This window comes from Equus przewalskii, chromosome 16 (genome assembly GCF_037783145.1).
Source record: "Equus przewalskii isolate Varuska chromosome 16, EquPr2, whole genome shotgun sequence".
Classification (NCBI taxonomy): Eukaryota; Metazoa; Chordata; class Mammalia; order Perissodactyla; family Equidae; genus Equus; species Equus przewalskii.
In genome coordinates, this window is record NC_091846.1 from 67498930 (window position 1) to 67523097 (window position 24168).

General features: G+C 41.1%; 1 protein-coding gene across 6 annotated transcripts in view; it reads left to right on the forward strand.

Annotated features, from left to right (window-relative positions):
• The window catches only part of FARP1 (FERM, ARH/RhoGEF and pleckstrin domain protein 1), a 287796-nt gene that overhangs the window by 18603 nt on the left and 245025 nt on the right, over positions 1–24168 (forward strand). The window contains exon 2 of one of the 6 annotated variants that reach the window (XM_070579103.1): positions 7419–7505. The exons of the other annotated variants lie outside the window; for them this stretch is intronic. The gene's annotated coding sequence lies outside the window, so the exon portion shown is untranslated. The remainder of the gene's footprint in view (positions 1–7418; positions 7506–24168) is intronic. 6 annotated transcript variants of the gene reach the window in all.

Here is a 24168-nt window from a genome sequence, read left to right on the forward strand (position 1 = left end):
TGATTTAAAATTCTACTTTTGTTTGAGTCTAGCTTTGTTATTTATCTTTTAAAAATTTTAAAGCGTCCTGTAATTTGGCGTGTTATGCTGACATGAAAGGAAATGGGGTATTTTTTGAGAAGCGGTGTCAGTGCTTTCAGATGCGCTGTAGCTATGGCAGTGTTAATAGGTATGCTGAGCCCGCTGCTCTGCACACCGACCCACACGCCTTGGTTTTCAGCCCCACTAATTCGGCGTTCACGGCTGTTTGAACTTTGTCAGGCTGAAGTTTGTTTTGACACAATTCCGTGGGAACAAGGTTTGTTAAGCAAATAGAGAAAATAAAGTTACACGGGGGAAGTTTCCTCTCTGTGAGAGAGGAGACTTTTCTAACACTTTGGAAAGAATCATTCATGATTCTTACTCTTTAATACAAACCTGGTGGGACCTTTATCTGCTAAACTCCCATCGTCTAAAAAAATATCTTTCCAGAAATATTTTCTGCATAGACATTTCACACGAGTGGAGCATACACTATATAAAGTGTTGATCTTGTTCTCGTCTCTTAATGCACCTTAAAGACTGTTCTATATTAAGTACATGCAGACCTGCCTCATTCTTTTTATTGGCACATACGGTTCCATTTTATAGGGATACCTTCAACTATCTGTAAAGTTGTCCCTATTGATAGACATATATAGGTTGTTTGAAATATTTTGCTATTTTATGAAAATGCAACAGTGAAGACCTGGATGTCTCTTGGTGAGTCTATCTGAAGTATAAGTTGTAGAAGTGAAATTGTGGTCAAAGGGTCTCTTTGTTTTTCCTGTCATAGATAGTGCCATAGTGCCCTCCAAGAGTTTCTACCCATTTGTCTCTTCGGTTTACTAAGTCTTACCTAGTGCTTACTGTGTGCTGGGAACTATTTCATGTGCTTGACAAACATTAGCTTGTTTGATCCTCAGACCAGCCCTTAGAGGTGCTGTCATTATCACCGGGTTACGGATGAGGAGCTGGAGCAGTCGAGATGACGGAACCTGCGCAGGGGCCACGACCAGTAAGTGGCAAGCTGGAATGTGAACCCAGACAGTCTGGCTCAGAGTCCCTGCCTCATCACGGTGAAGAGGTCAAACGTTTTCACCTCCCCTCATCTGCCCGGTGAAATGCCCATTGCTCTTCACTGTCATTCTGCAGTTTTGTTATTACTAGCTGAGGATGGACACATTTTCAACTGTTGACAAGCCATTTGGATTTTCTTGGTGATCTATCCACTACCTGTTCTTGTCCTTTGCCCATTTTTCTGTTAGGTTGCAAGTATTTTTCTCATTGATTTGTAGGAGATCCTTTGCTTGTGGAGAAAATTAGCCCTTTGTCAAATGTGTCTTAACTGCCTTGTCCTCCTGAGTTGGCTTTTGGCTTTCGACTTAATCAGTCTTTTCCTTTATGGCGTCTGCAACCTAGGTTGCGTTTAGAGAGATATTCTGCAGTCTGAGAGCATTTTTTAAAATCTCACATTTTTTTCTAGAACTTAATGGTTTATTTTTAAAAATTTATGTTAGTTCAAAGAGTAATGTGGGATTTATTTTTTCTAATAATAACCAGTGGTAATGAGATGCATCTATACAAGAATAAAAAACAGACTCCCAATAGATGAGTATTTGATGTCATGCTATTGTGATAGACTCTGTTATGACTCTTGACAGCTGAGCCACGCTGTTAGCCGTGTGGCTCATGTTTATACCATGGCTATTTCTCCTTTTTGCCCAATTTTGCTTTCCCTGAAGTCAATAATTATCTAGCTTTCCTTTGCTTCATTTTCCATGTACTTATCTAATTCGTTCCAAAACTCTCACCTCTTGCCTAAATCCCTTTAAGTATATTCCAGTCCATCAGATGCTCAGATATTCTGTTTTATTCTTGAGGAGGTTTGTCTGGGAGTCTTCAGAGCTGCCCTAGTCTGGGCTGGGTTTTTCTCTGGCCTCGTAAGCATCCTGCCATCTTCCCCATAGTGACCCTGGGCATCCCTTTGCCTCTATCACCTGATGTAGGCCCTCTGGCCTGGTCTGCATCACGGGTCTCTACAACGTTACCCTGGGCGTCCTCCTTGCTTCTCTTCCTGAACTCTTTCCCAGCAGACTATGTCTTTCTGTTTCCGCATTTCCCCCCTCATTTTGGGGGAGCCTCTCCTTCAGTGTGTGGAGAGAACTTGTGGGCTGGGTGGAAGATCTGAAAACAGGATGATGGGTTGAAAGGCTGTTTAAGATGCAGTTAAAACTTCGAGGTTGCCTGTGCCTCCTGCTGGGGACAGTGACTTCGCCCTCTGAACCCCTACCTCACCTGTGTTTCTCCTTTTGTCCGCCTCTCAGTGTGGTTATAGTACAGTGTTTGGTTAACTCAGCAGTTGCTGTGTACGTTTTCATCACTTTGTGGAGTGTTCACTGCTGAGCCAGTTACTGACCTATGATTGCTTTCTTCAAAAAACTTTGTATTTCCTGGAGATAATTCATTTCTTAAAAATTTGCTTGATTTTCTATGTACCCATTGCTGATTTTTTCCAAATAATTTCAACAGACCTGTCAATTTTCTTTCAACTAATTTTATCAAACTCTAAAACACACCATATAACCATGCAGTTCCCCCATCCCCTAGAGTACCACCATCTGCAACATGCCCATCCTCAACTGCTGTCTGAATGGGTTATATTCTAAGCTTAGTATTTAGCCATCATTCAGGATTTTTCCTTCACTGTTCTGTTTTCTTGGGCCTACTCTTTTCTGGATGTCATATCTTCTAATTTCATGGTTTACGCCATTGTTTTGATAGAACCATTGTTTTGATAGAACATATACTCAAGTAGCTTTCTCAGAAAGGTACAAGGGAGCTATGTTTCTTTTGAATCTTTGCATGTAAAAATGTCTTTAATGTATGCTTAGATTTGCTTGATAATTTTACTGCATATGGAATTAAAAATTGAAAATATTATTCTTGAAACTTTGAAGACGTTGCTCCATTGTCTTCTAGCATCCTTTGGATGTGATTAATTTTTCTCATTCTCTCTGGAACGTTTGAAAATCACTTAATTTCTCATATTTTAAAGTTTTACAATTTTTGGCATATATCAATGGGTCCATTTAAATTATTTATGCTGGGCATTTGCTTTTAGTTTTAGTCTGAAGACTCTTATCTATCAGTCTGGGACATTTCTTGAATTTTAAAAAATAATTCCTGTCAATTCTTTCTGTAATTCCTATTATTTGAGTATTACAGCTTGTAGAAGATTCTCCTTTAATCTTTTTAAATTTCCATCTTTTTTTGCTCTATTTTCCATGAAATTTCCACAAGTTAACCTTTCAATTAGCTGTAGAAAAACAAAATTTCAGTTATCCATATTTTCATAGCATCTCTCCCTATATTTTGAGACATGAATTCTCTCTGGGGATATTAATTCTGGATGTAAAAAATGTTGCCTCTGCTCCCTGTAACGTCTGTGTCTTTTCAGAAAGCTTTTATCCTCCTCTGTGTTTTGGTCCTGACTTCCATTTCGTAGGCTTTCTTTAAATGTTGCTGATCATTGGCTGTCTATTCAGAGCGAGTATTAAGAGTAAAGTGCAAAGAATCAGACCTGAATCTCTGTGCGTGTGGACAGCGCTGTTGATTGTTGATTCTTCTTTAAAGTGATGAAGCAGAAATGGGTCTTTGTGTTGGAGGCAACCCTCAAATGTCAGTGTGTGTCTTCATTCAGATTCTCCAGAGAATAAATCCACCAGGCCTGCCTGGAATAAGCCTGGGATGAGCTACAAGTATCCAGGAAGCAGGATGGAGGAAGGGGACTCTGGGTCCCGTGAGGTAGTAAGTGGCCTTTTCCTTAATTTCCACCGCATCTCTTGCTACGTTTTCAGCCCTGAATCACATCCTTCTTTCTCACTGTGCCTGTTGTTATATGAGCTTCGGATCTCCCTAGTTCAATTTCTTTGCATAATAAATCTCTTGGTTGGTGGTTGGGCAGATGAGGGAGGGACCTGGGGCTCCAAGGTCCATCCTCTTTGTATCCGACCTGCGTGTCTCCTTTTCCATCCTTCCCCTCACCTTTCCCTCCAGTGGGAGCCTCCCAGGAACTCTGGGTGGGAACTGGCCTATTTGTTGGAACTCCTCTGAGCATCGCTTAGGGTGCAAAACATTGGTTACTTCCCCATGCTTTCCATCATCCGAGAGTCAGTTGAATGTCTTCTCTCTGCTGCTGTATATTTTTGTCTTTTTGAAAAGGTATGTTTACTGTCATTTTGGTAGGATTTTTGGTGGGAGAGGTGATGTAGGCATGTGGTTTATCTGCCATGTTCAACTGAAAGTTCGTTTTATTTTGGCAAGTGTGCAATATAAAATGATCGAAAGATTTACTGCGGAAGCAGTCATTATACCAGACCTAAATCGTTAAAAAAATTATACAAAATTTTTTTCTAAGGGTGCAGATTCAGTCCAATATTTACAGATTAGTCTGAGAATTTATATGATTTGATATTTGCAAGGTTTGCTGTTCAACATACCTGTGCCCCTGCGTGTGTCTGCACACGCACTCGTTCCCATGTTTCTATCTCATTTTTCTATCACACAGAAAATCAAATACAGTCTGACTGAGAGGTTTTTTTTTTTTTTTTAATCTCTAGACCGCAGATGTTTTCACTCTCTCTGTGGGTGCTCGCCAGCCTCACATCAGTTTAGCAGTTCTCTTCTGGGTGGAACAAAGAGAAGATGTCGCTGACAACTCAGGGACGTGGGGCTCCCGTTGTGCTTATTTTGCTGTGTGCTGTTCTGTTGGGTGGGGTGGGAAAAAGTATGAGAATCCCAGTTCTGATTAGCCGTGAATGAGACATTTCTGAGTAGGAATCCAGCAGACACCGGGCTACTGATTTAATTTTGGCTGCCGAAGGAGTTCTTGGTGGCCACGGGGAGGAAGTGATGGGAAGGAGGGAGAAACTGGCAGAAGAAGCAAGGCTCTGAAAATAGGGTGTCATGGGGGTTGGCACAGGGTATGATTCTGGTCTCAGACAGGCTACTTTACCCGTGCCACTGAGTGATGTGACCCCTCGGAATTTCCCCATGACCTCACCTCCCCAGGGGCTGTAGCCAAAAGAACAAGAATCACAAGGCTGCCTCTCGCCGAGCACCCTTAAAATACTCACCCACGAAACCAACAGCTCCTTAAAGTTCAGCATAAAGGAACAGAGGAAAATGACCTGTGAGCCCGTAAGCTGCCCACTTCCTGCTTTTTGTTAGACCTTGGGCAAGTGTGATAGTTTCCATGTTTATTTTTTTGGAAGTGGAGAAGTTGGAGAGAGAAGGAAGTGAGCTAATAGCCAGCTTTTCAACACCGTGCTGAATTTTGCATTTCTTTATACAGTATTTTTGCCAGGCCCTTGACTTTCATTTAAAGAAAAAAAATTCTTTCTCCTTGAACATCTGTGCAAAATCAGACCGGGTAGGGGGTTTGGAGCCCAGTGAGAGTGTGGGATAATTTAGCACATTTCTGAAAGCTGGAGTGAGAGACAGCAGACCCGCTCTATTGTATTGCTCTGGCAGCAACCCAGTATTGAAGGCAGGCTGACAAATTGTGCCAAAAGGATGCATTCCTAGTGCTGCATAATCACATTTTGAAAAATATGCAGTAGATAAGTGGGAAAATATGCATTCTGCTTGCTTCATAAATAAAAGTAGTTAAGGATGTCTGTCATGCTCACGTTGTTTCGCTTGAATGTTGGATCCGCACGTCAAAAAAGCAAACCCAATTCACTCAGTTCACTCAATGAGTCTGGCACCCAATCCCTTCCAAATTCAGCATCCTTTCATTGTGTTTTAGTCTTCTGCATAGCCGTAAGCCAGGAAATCTCATGTTTAATTAGGTCATTTTTTCTTCAGGGTTCTGTCCTTGCAAAGCAGGAGAGGAATTTTTATGGGCAGTTGGTGTAAATAAAAAGTCCATGGCACATTGTTCCATGGTTCACTTAAATTTCAGGTGGTACTCATGAGCATTCCTTAGAAGGAAGTTTGTGTATTTCAGGATATCAGTCACTCTGGGTAAAGTTTCTTCAGGTTTCGATTTTCATTTGCTCTAGGTTTTTGCCTCTCAACCTGGAGTCTTTGAAATCTTAAGGGGTTTGCAACCCTAGAATGCAGGCCTGTGAGGTATTTTCAGGATTTCGGAGAGCTTATAACCAGAATCCCACAGTCACGGGGATTGGGTAGGGGGCCACCTCATTAAGTTTCAATGAACGAAAGCACCCAAGTGCTTTGGCTTGGCCAGATCTTTCTCACCTGGATGTGATAACAGTCTCCTGCTGATCAGAATGCCTTATTGACCATTCATTACATGCGCCTTTAAAGAATGAAAAGGAAATAGAGTTCCTTGTTGTTTTTTTACCAGCCTGGCAGATGTGCGCTTTTGACCAAGGGATTGAGGTTGGGGTGTGATATGGTGGGAGACTAGTTTGAAAGGGACCTCAATCCAGAGAGAATAAAGTATGGCCGACCACAGTTCTAGCTGAAGGCCGCCTGTCCCCACGCTGCTCTGTTCACTTCCCCCTAGTTTGCTGTGTAAGATGGCGCTGGCAGGGGAGGGTTCGAATCCCTATTGGCAGTTATTTAAGCAAAAGTCGGGGTTCCGCCACACCCGGGATCTTGGAGTGATTGTGATGGGAAGGACTCAACTGCCAGTGGGCGTGTGGATTCCACTGGAGTCCTGGCTGGCTGCTTGCCAACTCCAGAATCTTTTTTTCTTTTTCTTTTTTGAGGAAGATTAGCCCTGAGCTAACATCTGCTGCCAATCCTCCTCTTTTCGCTGAGGAAGACTGGCCCTGAGCTAACATCTGTGCCCATCTTCCTCTACTTTATATGTGGGACACCTACCACAGCATGGCTTGACAAGTGGTGCCATGTCCACACCTGGGATCCGAACCGGCGAACCCTGGGCTGCCAAAGTGGAACATGCTCACTTAACCACTGCATCACTGGGCCGGCCCCCAGAATCTTTATTTCATACATTAAAAAATACTTAGAGGAAAGACTGGAAGGAAATTGACCAAAACGTTAACAACTTTTGTTTACCAACTGCATACTGGTAAACCAACCACCAAATTTAGCATCGCTTTGCCATGACTGCCTTTCTGCTTTGGTTTTGCAAATTATCAGTAATGAGACTTACTCTGTTATTTTAAAGTGGGACTAAATATATATATCTTTTTAGTGTGTCTTTGGAATATTCTCAAAGGTTGATGACTTGGAACCCTTGACACGGTTCGAGGGGTGCAGCTGGGTGTCGCCTGCCTCAGGAGTTCCACAGCACGTTGTGACAGAAACGATAGTGAGAGCTGCGAGGAGAACCCCAGAGCAGAAGCTTAGAATGTCTGCTTATCACCACCCGAAAGTTTCATATTTCTTCTTTTGTGCAGATTCCAAATGCTTTTGGAAGGCTCGAAGTGAAGAAAATAGCCCTTTGACAGAGCTGATAGAAAGTGAGGAATCTGGGCGGTGGGCTGGTGAGTCACTGTACGGAAGCGTTGTGTTGTTAGCTTTGGCAGAGACAGTTCTCAGAGAAGCTCTGTGAAACGACTCCCTTCTGCGGGGCACTTGAACTCTCTGCCTCGTCTCCTGTCCACTTGCCATTCTCCCTCGTTGAATGGTAACCCACACTTTTAGAGCCCTCACTGTATGTCAGTCATGGTTCTGAACACTTTACATATATTAATTTGTTTCAGAACAACACTGAGAGGTAGGGACCACTACATATGAGGAACTCAGGCACAGAGAGGTCCAGCAACGTGCTTAAACTCACACAGCTGGTAATCAGTAGAGCCATGACTTGAACCCGAGCTGGTTACTGGGTCTGTCCTCTCAGCTGCTACCCTGCCTCTGCCTGGAACCTGGGCCAATGAGGATGGGTGGGTGTGGTTCCAGGTTAAAGTCAGGTTGAAGGTTTTGCTGGAGCGCTCTCTGTCACAGGTGTTTGGGTCACAGACTGCTGGGCAGCTTAGTTTAATTAACTTTGCCCTAACCAACCAGTCCTTATTGAGGCCCCTGTTCTGTTGGCCATTCAGAAACAGGCAGTGTAAGCCATGGTTTCTGTCTTCAAGGGATCCACAGCCAAAGTTGAGATAGGAGATCCGTTCCTATGAAAATCTGCGTAATACATGACCTAGTCCCACGTAAGGAACTCGGTGTGGGTGTGTTGTGTTTGTCTTGGGAGAGGAATAAGTTGCCGTGTTCAGTGAGAGAGGGAAATATGCCCAGAAGTGGGATTGCAGGAGCTCCAGTGTCTCTTTAATCTTCCTCAGCTGGCTCCGTCTCCTAGTCTATAGACTTGTCTTTCCCGTCTTAAAAAACAAAAGCGAACTGAAAAATTTCTTTCCCAAACTTTTCCCTCTATTGGCCAATTTCCTCAGTCTCAGATGGAAATCTTCATTTGCTGCTCAGCTCCCTGACCTCACCTTCATTTTCCAACACATTCTGATAAGGCTTCCAACAGAATCATTCCGCTAATTCCTAATACCTAGAAGTAGTCATATTCAAATATTTTAACTCTCGTTTTTCTCATGTTTATCTTCACAATTAAGTTTTGAAATAATTTGCTAATATAATTTAGATTGGTTACAATTCTTTTTTTTTTTTTTTTTTTGCTGAGGAAAATTAGCCCTTAGCTAAAATCTGTGCCAATCTTCCTCCACTTTATTTGTGGGTCGCTGCCACAGCATGGCTGATGAGTAGTGTAGGTCCACACCCAGGATCCGAACCCACGAACCAGGGCTGCTGAAGTGGAGCATGCCAAGCTAGCCACTATGCCATAGGGCCAGCCTCTAGATTGGTTACTAATTCTAAATCATTCAGCAGATGTATACTATAAAGTGGTATGACTGTGGCTTTATTTCTCCACTTACTAGTATGGAAGATGAGAAGTAACTTACTCACAGAGTGCCACCAAACACTGCTGCCATGGGATGAGGGAGAAGCTGTATGGGTTACTCTCCTGGACACCCAAGCATCCCCATTTGGAGCAAATGAGATGAACGAGCTTACAGTGTAAAGAACTGTTGATCATTTATCAGTTCTCCCTTAGGGTAGTACTTCTAGATCTCTCTTTCCTTCAACAGTTCGATTTGTTCCCATCTTTCATGTTGCAGGCTTCCTGTTCTGGTTATCTCTGCCTGTTTACAGGTAAGAGGGAGGCACTTCAACAAAAGCTGACTGGAATCGATGAGTGTCGATAGGGCTTGCACACTGCTGGGCCTCTCCTTTGGGTAATTGGGTTGGAACTCATCTTTTTTGTTGGGGACCCCAGGTTCAGTCTCCACAGAAGGGAAATGCCGTGCTCCTACCAGGCCAAGAGGGTGGGAGGTTTTCCAGATCTCAGCTGGGCCTCCCGTGTTCACCACCCCCTGTTTGCAGGGGTACCTGATGCCTGCAATTCCTGAGCTTTCCAGAGTTTTGTCTTGGAATTAGTGTGCAGCTTCTTGTCATCTCTGTCTGCAGGCCTAGGGTCCAGCTTTCTGCTAAGTCAGTTGACAGTGGTCAATTCACTTTCTTTCTTCTAAAATATTATTGATATTCTTTTTTTCTACTGTCTCTTTCTTCTGACTCCTTTTGTTGGGACCCTGCCTCTTAATTTAATTATCATTGAGGTGGGGATTGGAGACGGAATAGAGGCGAATGTCTGATGTGGTCTGCTGCGTTTAACTAGGAGTGCTCGTGGGCTGTCTTCACTTGGTGAGGATGTTCCCGAGACGCTTGTCTTCCTTCCTAATGTGCATTTTAGCGTCTGTGTGTGATCAAGTGTATGATTCTACTGTACTTTACTGTACCAATCCTCTATTGTTAGGCATTGTGTCGCTAGTTTTTTGTTAGTATAAATAACCCTCCATTTTAATATCTTTATTTATATACGTTTTCCTGTCTTTGTGATTGTTTTTCTTCGATTCTTGAAAATAGAAATACTGTGTTAAAATAGATTAGAAAATTTTAAGACTCTTGACTGCCTCTTTCCAGCTTGCTTTCTCGAAGAGTTGTGCCAGTTTCCGTGTCCACCAGGCATGAGTGAGTGGACCCATTTCATTGCAGATCACACTTCTTCCTCCCACTCTGGGCACAGATGTGCCTCCTGGGTGGAAAAAAAAAAAATGGAGTGAGCCAAATTAACTCTAGGAATTGTCAGCCCACATGCTGTGAAACCTTGGCCGCCTAGGGTCCCATCCTGGCTCGGTGACCTTGAGCAGATCACTTAACTACTCTGAGTTTTAGTTTCATCCTCTGTAAAATGGAGATAATAGGAATAATAAGAAGTAAATAGACTTAAATTTAGATTTTTGCCTGACTGGTAGGAATGGAGAAGAGCAGCACCAATAAAATTAGTGTTTTAGGTGGTAATGATAAGATTTTCTTTGTTGTTGTTAAAAAGTGACTTATTGGGGGAAATGATACATTCTTATTACAAAAAAGGTCAAACAATACAAAAAAGTACAAAGAAGAAGTTAAAAAAAAAACCCTTACCTCAAATTTCACCATTTAGAAATAATATGCTTAACATTTTGTGAATTCTGTCTAGGACTTGTCACGGGCATAGTTAGAAGGACGGATGAGATCTTACCATACGTGTTATTTTACTTAAAGGTATAAAATAAAATTGGCTTTGATTAAAGCAAAGAAAAAGAAATTGAAGCAAGATTTAAAGAATTTTTTTTCCTCTGCTTTTTCTCTCCAAATCCCCTCCAGTACATAGTTGTATATTTTAGTTGTGGGTCCTTCTAGTTGTGGCATGTGGGATGACACCTCAGCATCGCCTGATGAGTGGTGCCATGTCTGTGTCCAGGATCTGAACCAGAGAAACCCTGGGCCACCGAAGCAGAGCGCGAGAACTTAACCACTCGGCCACAGGGCCAGCCCCTGAAAGAATTGTTGACTTCTTCGCTATGAGGGAGATGAGATATCTTTTAGAAACTAAATTCATGAGAAAAGGTGATAAAAATGTTGAGAGTGGAATAATTTGGTATAAACTACTTGTTTTAAATGGAGACGTACTGACTTCTCCTTTGAAAAGTAAAAAAAATAGCTCTGACCTGGTGCCACCTCTCTTCCCCCCAGTTCCAAATTTCTATCAATGTTGAATTTTACAGTGGAAGGGATGGCAACGTTTATATTCTGCTGTAATATCACAGTTCCTGTAGTTCTTTTACTAGTCCTTTTTGGGATGGATTCAGTACTTATCATCAGTTTTTTACTGTGGTTTTGCAATTCCTGAGTTTTTTAAAATTTTGATTCCTTCTAGGTTGGCTGGATTTCATTGACAAATTGCAGTCCTCATGGGTACCGTGTTCTCTTAACTGCTTGAGAATGGCTTTTCTTGTCTTTATTTTTGAAGGACCGTTTGGCTTAGTATCAAGTTCTTGGGTCACACTTTCTTGCCCTCAGAATTTCAGACATTGCTCTTTATTCTTTTTTAGCATTGGATATTTCTGGAGTAGAAAGCTGGGGCTAGGTTCATGTTTTTCTCGCTTCCATGTGACCAGCTTTTTCCATTGGACGTGCCTGTCAGATTCTTTCTTTTTGGAGTTTAGAGCTTTCCCAGCATTGTGTGGGCATTGGTGGTTTTATGTCACTTTCCTGGGACTTCGTGTACCATAATATCTGTAGAGTCAAGTCGGTCTTTGTATCAGAAAATTTTCCTCTATTAGATCTTTTAATATTTTTGCACATATTTTGAAAACTATTCGCTTTTCAAGAACTATGGTTGCTATGGTCTGTCTCCCTTGTCTTCCAAATCTAGCGTTCGTTCTTGTAATCATTTATGTATCTTTGTTTCTTTCTATTTAATTTTGAGTGATTTCCTCAAGTTTGCTCCTTATGTCTCTTTGTTCAGGATGTGTGGCTGCCATTCTGTCGTTTTATTTTAATTCATTTCTTCAGCTCCATCACTCCATTTAAAATCTCTTAGATTAATGATAATTCTTGGAAACTTCATATATAGTCTCTGAGCCTCTTTTGTTAGAAAGACCATTTAATCTTTAATATTTTTGAGATAATGGAAAAGTGTCTTTTTGAACTCTTAGTCTGTTACCTTTGCTGATTTCCAGGGCCGTCTTCGCGGTATGTGACCTGAGCATTCACGTGGGGCCCATGCTTAGATTACTGCTCTGCTTTCGCTGTCTGGAAATTCTTAATAATTTTGGACCAACAGGCTCTGCAGTTTCGTTCTGTAGCCACTCCTGTTTATTTTTACAGCACGTGTTCTTATCTGCCTGTTGCCCGTGTTCCTACTCCGTGATTACTCATATTTGAATGAGACTGAGCTATTTGCTAAGAAGACTGATGTGTGGGATATATTGAGGGTCGGAAGGCTGGGGTGGGGAGCATTGTGAACCATCCACTCATGTTCGTTGCGTCCACTATCCTTTTACCAATTCTTTTATTTCTTTTACCTTGAGAATAATCTTCCTTCAGTTTTGACAAGTATTTTAACAGGTCATTTTAAAGTTACATGCTATAATAAGGGTGTGGGAGATTATTTGATCATTGGAAAATTGTTCACACTGTATTAAAATTTAAAAGCAGTTTATAAAACAGTATGTACAGTATGATCCTGTTTTTGCTTTTTAAAAAAGTATGACTGTGCATTAAAAAATATTGGAAGGTGGGGCTGGCCTGGTGGCACAGCGGTTAAGCATGCACGTTCTGCTTCTTGGCGGCCTGGGGTTTGCCGGTTCAGATCCCGGGTGCGGACATGGCACCGCTTGGCAAGCCATGCTGTGGTAGGCATCCTACGTATAAAGTAGAGGAAGATGGGCACGGATGTTAGCTCAGGGCCAGTCTTCCTCAGCAAAAAGAGGAGGATTGGCAGTAGTTAGCTCAGGGCTAATCTTCCTCAAAAAAAAAAAAAAAAAAAGAAGAAGGAAAAAAATACCAAAATACCAGAAAATACCAGTTATTTCCCAGATTTCTGAAATCCATTCTACTCTTGCCTGTGGTGATTTTGGGTAGTGGGGGCAGGCTCTGTGTCGTTTAGGGTGTCTCAGTAATAATCTCTAAGAATGTGTAAGAAACTCCCCTTTCTAAAAGATCGTTTCAGTTCCCCTACCTACTCTGTTTTTGTGGATTGAAGTAAAATTCATTCTTATGTTTTTATTCAACTATTAGGTTGGTCATCTTTAAGCTTATGGCTAGTTTTTAAGGTACATCAATTCATTGATGAGATGCTTTGAATGGGAAAGAACGAGTTTAACAAGCAGCTCTCTTGAAAAATAAATACAACCCTCTGGTTGATGGAAAATATTCCCACCCTGGTGGATTCAGGCTCCCAACGTGGCATCATTGAGCACAGAGTTAGAAAGGGGTGTGCAGGAGCACGCTGCTCTATAAAATTGTCGCTATACAGACACAATATGCAAAAGTAACCTCAAGTATGGATTATGGTAAAAATGTAGGAAATTAATTAGAAAGTGATGACATTTGAGTATTTATTACCTTTGCTTTTAATATAATTTAAGTGTAACTTTATATAGTTTTGTTTTTAATAATGTCTTTATTTAATAACTAGCTGGTAAAAATTCCTGAAAATTTAACAGTAGTTCTCACGAGTGGGTAAACAGACTGGCTCCAGCAAACCACCGGAAAGGACTCTTGACAGGACAAGTATAGTAAAGAATGCCAAGCATTCAGGCATTGGGGTTAATCTGGTTGGTTCAGAATTGTATTGTGGGGTGGCTTGCTTTTCTGTTTAAGGTTCCGTGTGATCAGAATACCAGTAGAAGACTTGGGGAAATAGTCAAGTACTCTGCTTCTTGTTAAATGATTTCTTGGGAGCCGGCCCGGTGGTGCAGCGGTTAAGTTCGCACATTCTGCTTCGGTGGCCCAGGGTTCACCGGTTCGGATCCCGGGTGCGGACGTGGCACCACTTGACAAGCCATACTGTGGTAGGCGTCCCACATATAAAGCAGAGGAAGATGGGCATGGATGTTAGCTCAGGGCAAGTCTTCCTCAGCAAAAAAGAGGGAGATTGGCGGCAGATGTTAGCTCAGGGCTAATCTTCCTCAAAATAAATAAATAAATAAATAAATTAATTAAAAGAAAATGATTCCTTGGCAATAGGATGGTATCTTTCTGAGTGGACATCATTCCTGGAAAGTGACATACATTCCTTCACGACCTTTTTAATATATCCCTTTGATTCTTTGATTCTCTGACATTTATTCGTTCATCTTCTTTTGTTGTGGTGGTAAAATATACATGACATAAAATTTACTGTTTTAACCAGTTTTAAGTGTACGGTTCAATGGCATTAAGTACGTTCACATTGTTGTACAAGCATCACCACCATCCATCTCCAGAATTTTTCATCTTCCCTACAACTGAAACTGCACCCATTGAGTAATGACTCCTCGTTACCCCTCCCCCAGCCCGTGGCAACCATCATTCTACTTTCTGTCTCTGTGAATTTGCCTTTTCTAGGTACTTTGTATAAGAAGAATCATGTGATATTTGTCCATTTGTGTCTGGCTTATTGCAGTCAGCATACTGTCTTCAAGGTTCATCCGTGTTGTATTATGTGGCAAAATTTCTTTCTTTTTCAAGGCTGAATGATATTCCATTGCACATTCTGTTTATCCAGTCATCTGTTGGTGGACACTTGGGTTGCTTCCACCCTTTGGCTATTGTGAATGCTGCTGCTGTGAACATGGATGTATGACTTCTGTTCAAGTCCTTGCTTTCCCTTCTTTTGGATATATACCTAGAAGTGGAAATGCTGGATCATATGGTAATTCTGTGTTTAATTTTTTGGGATATCACTATACCATTTTATACACTCATTCGTCATTTTTGGACCTGGAAACTAATATAGCTTTCTGAAATGATTGCATTCTTGTTGACTGTGTCCTTTTCCATGCAGATAGCATCTCTTTCGATAAGGTTTATCTTCTGTGATGGTGTTCCTTTTGACACATCCTATATTTGAATGTCTAAAGTGTGATGTGATTACCTAATTAAATGTAAAGATGTTATCATAGCATGAATCTTAATATGACACGTGCCAAAGAGAGAGAGAGTATGCTCTGAGCACCCAAATGGAGAAGAGCAGGAAAAATTTCATGGAGGACATGGCATTTGAGATAATCTTTGATAAAAGAGCAAAATGTTGCCAGGCAGAGATTTGGAGAAGAATGATGAAGGCAGAGGTAAGGAAAGGGGCTGTGTCCTGAGGGGAGAGTGAGAAAAGTCTAGAAAGGTAAGTTTGGGTCACCTTAAGCGACCTTGAATGTCAGGCTAAATAATTTATTCGATTTTGTAGGTAATGAAAGAGAGCTACGAAAGGCTTTTTAGTAGGCGAGTCACAATTGTGGTTGTGTTGAAAACATTTTAATCTGGGCAGTCGGATGGGGATTACCATGTGGCACTGGAGACCACAAAAGCCACTGGGCTGTCGAAATAATCTAGCAGAGAGGTGTGATAGGGAACTGAAAGTTAGTTTTCTTATTCTCATTTTCCTCTTGTTGCTGTATGTCCATGACCAGAGTTTTGTTCAATTTTGTCTATCACCTTTTTATCTTTATTTACATCATTCTATTAAATATGACATATAATGTGTATGTCAAAAATTCTTTAGGGAGTCAATTAAATCATTAAGACAATTAGTTGTGACTTGAGAAAAATAAAATAAAAATCCTGAGGTGAAAGTGTTTAAATGTGGTATTTCGGTCTGTGAGAACAAATATTCTCCTGGCTCCAAAGTTCCTTCCAGGGGTGTGGTGTTTGATCTGGTGCATGTGAGTTGGTGGTTTTACCGACTTGAACATGGCTGTTGGTCATCCTCCTGGGTGTGGACACTTCTGGGGAGGCTGCCCTGTCTTTCACTTTTCACCAGGACCCACGAGGGCAGGGATTCTATTTGGTTCACAGCTCTATCCTAAACGTCTGGAACAGCTCCTATAAGAAAGAAGCCTCAAGGAGTATTTGTTGAATGAATGAAGTTTCAAGATAAAAGGTGAGGGTAAGATATCTTAAAGGTTTATAGTAATCCCCTTGTGCCTTCACTACTTCCTGAACTGCTCAAGTTTTCTTGAGGGCCCGATGTGGGGCTCACTGTGACCATGAGGACAGTGAAGGCTGAGCTGCCACAGTTAATGCCCTTTGAAGGATGCCCTTCCTAGCACTGAGTCCCCAGGTAGTTAACAGAGTGTTAAACGGGAGTGCTTGTCCTGGATATCCAAGATACGCCAAGTGAGCCCACACTAATTCCTTCACTGACGTTGACCTTCTTTGTGATGGAGAAAAGCATCGGCTTCTTGCACTACGATGCTTCCACTGTTGAAACTCCAGGTTGGCCGCAGACTGATATGGCGCTTGGAGGCTTGCCAGCACTGCAGGTGTGGGACTTCATCGGCTTCCCAGCATCCCTGTGCAGGGGGGTGGTGGAGAGAGCACTTCTTCTTCTACTTGTTGTGCGATGCAGGGCTGCTTATCTTCATGTTCCCAGTGAGTGCCCAGGGCTGGGTACCTGATGGGTGCTGGCTGGTGGAGATGGATGTGTTCACTGGGAGTAAGATTTAGGAGACTGGATGGTCAAGTGCGTGAACTCATGCCCTCTGACAGGTTTTAAGTAGATTGGGCGGCCAAAGCAGGCTTCTTAAGGTTGTGATGGTCAGAAATTAGTATTTTTTTTGGAATCATGAAATAGTACAAGAAAGCATTTAAATTATATTAAAGGCCTTTAGTTTTTAATACATTCTTAAGTAAACATTCAGGGTCTCCCTAGACTACCGTTGGCTACTTTAGGCCAGGTTCACAGAGGATACCTGTTCATCTGTGTGCCACGCTTTGATCATTGTCACAAGTAGACAGTAACTGCTTTTGATCATGTGAGAATAATTAAAGATTACGTTAAGACACCTGGTGCTATAATGAGCAGTACGGAGAGGGATTTGAATAAATGATAAATTAGTTAGCCAGATCATGTAAATTGTAGGAATAGAAATTCCCTAACCAACCAAATGTAATATTAAAATTAAATACATATTCAAGAGAGAGAATATTTACTTATTATTGCCATGCATATTACAAAGACTTCTCAAGTTGGGCACAGTTGAATTTTTAATTTAAAAACTGGTTTGAGGCCTAATGTAATAAATATATTTTGTATTTTTATTTTCACTTCCCTAGAAAATATTTCAAATGTACCTGATGTATTATCACAGTTTCAGGAACAAAAGCTGAGATTTGTGATATCTGTTATTGGAAACCTTTTGGATGATTCTCGTTGAAAAACTTCAGTAATTTTTTCTTTCCCATTTGAGTTCTCTGTCTTCATATTGTATAGTATTTCCTTGACCGGAACTGTCCATATTTAGTGATGAAGATTTGCCCCCACCTTCTGTCCTTTGCCTGTTACCACCATGTCATTCTCTCTCACCCCCGCCCCTTTGGTTTTCTTTACCCTGTCTCTAATAGCCTTTGTATTAGCTTTTCTCTTTTGGAGCTGGTCTGCTGGAGAATTGTTGCTTGGCAATGCTCACCGTCTGCAGTGGTAGTGGAGTTAAAGCAATCTCCACTCCTTTGTTATTTTCTCTTAAAAATATTTTACAATGGTCTCCTTTTTGCAAGGTTCTTTTGCCTTCATATATGAACAATTACTGTGCAAAACTTTAAAAATGGCTTCTCTCTCTCTGTTGTACCTCTGTATCTTCTTAATAAATGGTACAACTCTGAAAAATGTTCTTTCTCTTCAGGCTATTCTTTCTAGAGATACTTTCATTAAAATCAGTGTTCGAAGATCCTGCCTCAAAGTCTTTAACTCTGTATATGTGTATTTTGTACCTTTTTCTCTCTCCCAGACTTATTAGAAGCAAAATCAGGGTTGACTGATAGGAAATTTGCAGAGTCCATTTCCTTCTCAGCCAGGTAACTGACAGATAACAAATGTAACATGACATTTCAAGTGGATCTGTAAACTATAGTGTCCTAGTCAGCTCTGGCTGCCATAACATGTACCGTAGACTGGATGACTTAGACAACAGAAATGTATTTCTCAGAGTTCCGGAAGCTGGGAAGTCCAAGATCCTGGTGCTGGCAGATTTGGTTCCCGAGGAGAGCTCTCTTCCTGGCTTGCAGATGGCTGCCTCTCACTGTGTCCTCACATGGTCTTTCCTCTGTGGATGCGTGTTGGGAGGGTGCGTGTTCTCTTATTCTCTTCTCATAAGGCCACCAATCCTGTCGGATCAGGACTTTGCTCTTATGACCTCGTTCAACCTTAATTACTTCCTAAAAGCTCTATGTCCAAATACAGTCATATTGGGGGTTAGGGCTCGAACATAGGAATTTAGGGGGGACAAAATTCAGTCTTTAGTATTTGGTTGCTTTTTTTTTCATTAAAAATGAACTTTTATATAGGTAGTCCTTGGCTCCAGAATACCAATTACAAATGTTTTAAGTGTATAAACACTGGCCTCCTACCAGCGCCTGGCTCTGTCACCCACCCGTGTCCCCACTCTCCCTAAGAGTGGAAACTTGACACACACAGCCTGGCCGGGACCTTTACTACCCTGCCCTGCACTAATGGAGGCATTATGGGAGCTGCCATCCTGCCCCAGCTGTCATGATAACCTTTGATGCTGCTGGGTTCCCCGCAATGCTCTGGGTTCTTCTGCTTCCAAGAGCTTCGACCTGCAGAATCCCTGACCCTACTGACCGCTGAGAATCTGCCAGGATTCTCAACATGTGACACTTGCTCGGCTGGTCCCCCCACTGCTTTCCCCTTAGTGAAGCAACCTTAGGAGTCTCCGAAACAGGTGAAGTGAGCACTGGGGACATTGACTTGAGCTCCAGAATATACTTTTCAATAGAAATGAAACTATAACTAGTAGTTAGATCTTGTTCATACTGTTGGTAAGCTTCGTTGTGGTGAAATGGGCTTTCCAGGGCTGCATTGAGAACCTTTCCACCATGTAACAGTGGAAAATGCTTTTGGGGTTCCAAATATTCATCAGTATGGGAGTAAATTTTTGAAATATAACCTGTTTGTAATCTATAGACTGCCAAGTTGAATTTCATCCCAATTATGAAGGCATTACAGGAGACTGTACTACTTTATTTTATTTTTAACATTTCTTTTTTCCATCCTGCAATGTAGCAGTAAAACCAGCCTCTCAGTTCAAGGACAAAGATAACCTCCAATCCTAAAACCCCAACAAGTTCGATTCTTTGCATCTGACATCCAGACCGTGTCCGTGGCATCTGTAATCATTGTGCAGAATCAATTTTGCATTCTTTTTTTTAACTTTAAAGTTATAACAAGTTGATTTTTCAGTGTTTCACAGTCTTCATGTTTATAATTTCTGAGTGTCCACTATTCCAGGCAGCAGGTGTACTATAGTCTGGGTAACTATTTTTGGGGCATTTTGAGTTAACATTAATGTAAATAAGGTTACAAAGAACACCTTTGTGCTTATAACCTCTTCGTTCCCTAGAATGGCTTCCCAAAGATGGATTTCCATAAATGATGAATTATGGGGAGTCTACAGTATTTATAGTATTTATGCATATTGGTTTCTAGATGTGTCATATCACATTTCCATCAACACTAGCAATATAACATTGAGCCTTACTTGTTATTTTACTTTTAAAAAAATCTCCAGAAAAATTTCTTTTACCATTTTAAGAAAAACCACTGATTAAGGCAGATGTTTTAAACTGATGAGAAAAGCGAGGAAGCCAGAGAATTTTGCCCATTTGAGTAATATGAAAGGACTCCGTCTCTCTCATCTTCAGTGGCTGTTTCATCAAGAAAAGTAGATTTTATGAGCTGTGTGTCTCTCCAGTCCCTTACCTAAGCAGCAAGTTGTACGTAGATGGGTAGAGAGACAGCGATCGATCTATCAGAGCTCAGCAATCTTTCACAAGACGCCACGCTGCTGAGCCTTGTCTTCTGATAATTATGGTTGTGGAGTCACCAGAAAACCAGGCTCTTCTTACATTTGTTCACTTCCCCTCATAGACGTGTGCTTAAGGAGAAGCAGCCAGCTGACTTCTTTATTTAGGGCGACCTGTCAGAGTATTGGTATCATACACTATGAAGAGACGTAATATGCGGTGATTAAACATTCTTGTTAAATTTCCTCCTGGCATTTCTCTGTGTTAGTGCTTTGTCATCCATAAATATGATTTTCATGCCATTAAAACCTTCGTGTTTTAATGAAGCAATCAATAAAAGATATCTGGTAAGTTACAAGGATATGGCCTCTTTCTGGGACTGAGAGTCTAGGAAGATGTTCTTTAATTATTCAGAACTTTTGGAGCACATTGTTCACTTGCAACTCATTTAACTGTAATGTCACCCAGCCCTTATTTCCGTCCATTGCACAACCATGTCATGAACATTTCTTCCAAACACCTAGCTAACATCCAGCTGTACTGTGGCTCTGACAATCTGCTCATCTCCTGGAGTAGAAATCTGTCGAAGACAGAAAGGATGTGATTGTGGCCTGATTTGTTCTTAATGAAGCCATCTTAGCTTCTAGTGATCATCGCTTCCTTTCCCAAGTCCTTTTATTTATAATGATCATTTCGACAATTGTCCCTTAGCAGTGCATTTGAAATTCTGGAACTACATAGAATTAATGTATTCTTTAGTTTCACTGCCTGCGTATTTTCTGCATGGATTTTCAATTGCTTTGTCATGCTCTCTAAGTATTCTCCATGGATTTTTATATTGCAGGAAATTTACATATTCATTTAAAGAAGACTGTCATAGCTACCATATTGGTTCCTTCTTACAACTAATAGGGTTAACTCTCCATTTATCTTTGTCTTCTTTAAATTGCTAATTAGTGATAATTGATTATGGGAATTGATCATTACTTGTTAATCGCAATTAAAAAGTTTAATAGAATTAAAATAATGTTGGAATGATGATTTTTTTATAATGGTTATAATAGCTATAGAACTGTAAGGGTTTTCAACTTTGAAACTGTTCTTTTTTGTAAACTATGAAGTTCTGCTCTCTGGGATATGTATGCCTCACTCCCTGTCGATCTGGAGTGGAGCTCCCTGCACTCGCCCTTTGTAGGATGCCACTCAGAGGCAGCTTGGTTACACATGAAATGTGTTACATGATATCATATGCTTGATTACACAGGAAATGCTTGATAAGCCTTCTCATGTGATTTATTCAGTTAAAGCAAAAGTGGACACTGGAAGCTGAGAATGTCTAAGAGTCAAGGGTTGTGAGAGGAGGGATCAGCCTGAGTTTTAAATGTCTAAATTCCAGATACAGGGCCATTGGGATGACGTGTATATGTTTAGGCTTAGTTGTCTGTTGTGAAATAGTGGCAACTTTAAGACATTCTGTTTATGTTAGATTCCTTAGCACAACCGAGTAGGAGCTTACATTTATGGTTTCTTTTACCCAACCACAGGGTCCAGTGTTCATGGCAGCCTCTGAAGATGGGCAGCCGCATGTCCCTTGACTTGGCCTGGGTTTAACCTACCCCTGAAAGCCAAGCTCTCTCGCCTGGCCGTGATGGGGGCCTTTCTGGAACTCTGTCCCCTGCTCCAGAGGATGACTGTGCGGCTCTTGTGAATATGCCTCGCAGGCACACGTCTGCCTTTCCCTGCTGGCCAAGAAAGGTTCTTTGCCACTTGTCCTGGAGACAGCCTGACTCTCCTTGCTGGCTTCAGAGGGGTGTCCATTTCATGTTGACTTTCGGACCTTCTCAAAAGAAGAAAAATAAAATCATTTCTAATCTCACCTCCTAAGTAAAAGCGATCTTAGTGTATCTGCTACCAGTTACTTTTCAGTGCTCGTATAAATAAGAGTATTAATAAAGAATATAGGGTCAAGTTTTGAATGGCTTTTTTGATGTCTAGTAGTTATTATACGATTGATACTGTTATTTTGAGTTATAACGAAGTAAGTGGATAGTTTTCCACAGGTTAGTCCATCTCAGAATTCTCAGTTTGTCTTACTTATTCATAGTAGATATTCTTTTTGTGTTTTTTTCATTACTTCAGTAGGATTTTATTAAGAATTTTTGAGTATAACTTTCTTTTAAAATGTTCGTGTTTTGCTTGAGCTCAAGTAAAATGAGTTTGGAATATAACATTTTTTTCTTTAAAGAAAAGATTGTTTATCTGTTGAAAGTGTGGAAAAATTTCCCAGGCTTATTTATTTATATAGACTTGGGGGAGAGGAAAATTCCATAATTATTTTCTGACTTTTCCTTTTTTGGTCTCTTCGTATTTTCTGTCACAGATGGTAGACTTTTTTGTTGTTTAATTTTTACTCATTCTTTGTTTTTTATTCTCATGTCAGTTTCAAAATTCTTTAAAGACTTTTTGTGTGTTCTTTTTGCCTATATTGGTATAGGGGACAGTACATTTTCCTTCCACTGGGACTTTGGTAGAATGCTGTTTACTTATTTTACAGTCATGTGCCGCATAATGTTTCGGTTGGCGATGGACCGTGTATACAACAGAGGTCTTAGAAGATTAGTTCCATAGAGCCTGGTGTGCAGTAGGTTGTACCATCTAGGTTTGTGTAAGTACACTATGTGATGTTCACACAACAATGAAATTCCCTAATTGCACATTTCTCAGAACATATCCGCATCCTTAAGTGACACCTAACTGAATATTTATATTTTCAATGTTAAAAATATTATTAATGACTTCAAAATTTTTTTTTCTTCTTCCAACCAATGTCTTACTATAAAACAGGGTTATTTGAGCTTGCAAATGATTGGTTGGGTTTTGCTTTGTTCTTTATTTCTAATGTTATGCTTTATGATCTGAGAATGTATAGCATTCATATAACTTCTGTTATAGGTAAATTTTTGTGTTCCGACAAAATTGTTATTATTATTTCAAAACCTGGAGTATAATATAAGAAAATGTATGTTCTTTATTTGCCATTTCTTGGTGTCCAGATGTTGTTCCTGCCCTTATTTATTGTACTGAGTAGGTTTGTATTTCCTTAGCTAGTGGCTCGTTAGAGTGGATTATAGAATGTTGGGGCCTTCTGGATTTTGGCTGCTACCTAAGTGAGCCTCAGGTGCCCCATCTGGGAAACAGAGCCAGTGGCACCGACTTTTAAGGTGTGGGGAGGCTCAGGGTGATCCCACTAGTGAAGGGTCAAAACAGGGCCTGGCCTTCAGCCAAGAGCCTGCTTGGCCTTCTTCTCCGTTCTTGGGTCTCTGGTATTTCAGTCTCCCAGTAAAACTTTCTCTGCAGGTCCCGACCCCCTGTGGTGGTTGTGTAGGATTGTGGTAGTAAATGAAGTAATGTAAACCAGTGCTTAATGAATGGCACCTGTTATGAGGTGACAGTTCTTTGTGAAAAGATGGAGTGATTTGAATGAAAAATTCATGTTTCTCAACAGTTACAGAAATAGAAGCACTATGCTCTGTTGTCTCATTTCACACCATGGCTTGTCCTTTGAGCTGGAGAGTGGTCTGGAACTTACTCCTCAAGCCCGCTTCACTGTCAGCTTTTCTCTTTCGTGACATGCGCTGCAGGTTGTGTCTCGTTTTGTATCCGCCTGTTTTAATTGAGCAGTGTGTTCCTTGGGAACCTGTGCTTGCCTTGGGAGAGGAAGGCTTATCTTAGTTCCCCCTTGGGCTTTATTTGACCTTGCCCGGTAACATCTCCTGCGTGTGTCTCAGTCTCCCTTGAAGCTCTACGGTTTTAACTACTTTGAAAGGTGGCGCCTCTGCCTGTGCTCTGGGCATTTTTAGTTCTAAGGACCCAGACTTCAGTAAGGGCTTCTGGAGCATTGTTGTGGGGCCTTTCTCATTGCACAAGGTGAGAACGTGGGCCTTGGTGGGCCTTTCTTTCTCAGATGTTCTGTGGATGCTCTGGTCCACTGCGTGAATACTAAGAGAAAAATCCTTGCTCGTGGAAGTGAGAATGGTTTTAATAAGACATTTAAAAAATTCATAACTTAGAACCATATCAGGACAGTGCACCATACTCTTTATAGGTCTAATAATAATACAGTCAGCATTTTGATGACTTGGTGGCTTTTCCCCTGTGGCGTCCTTAGTAGCTTACCTGGGTGATTAGCCTAGAAGCTTGATTGGCACCTCTGTTTTAGAAAAGGGGTGGGGTTTGCAGGAGACTTTGTGATTGTATCTAAAATGACAGTCATAGGGTCACTGAATATTAGACAGGGTG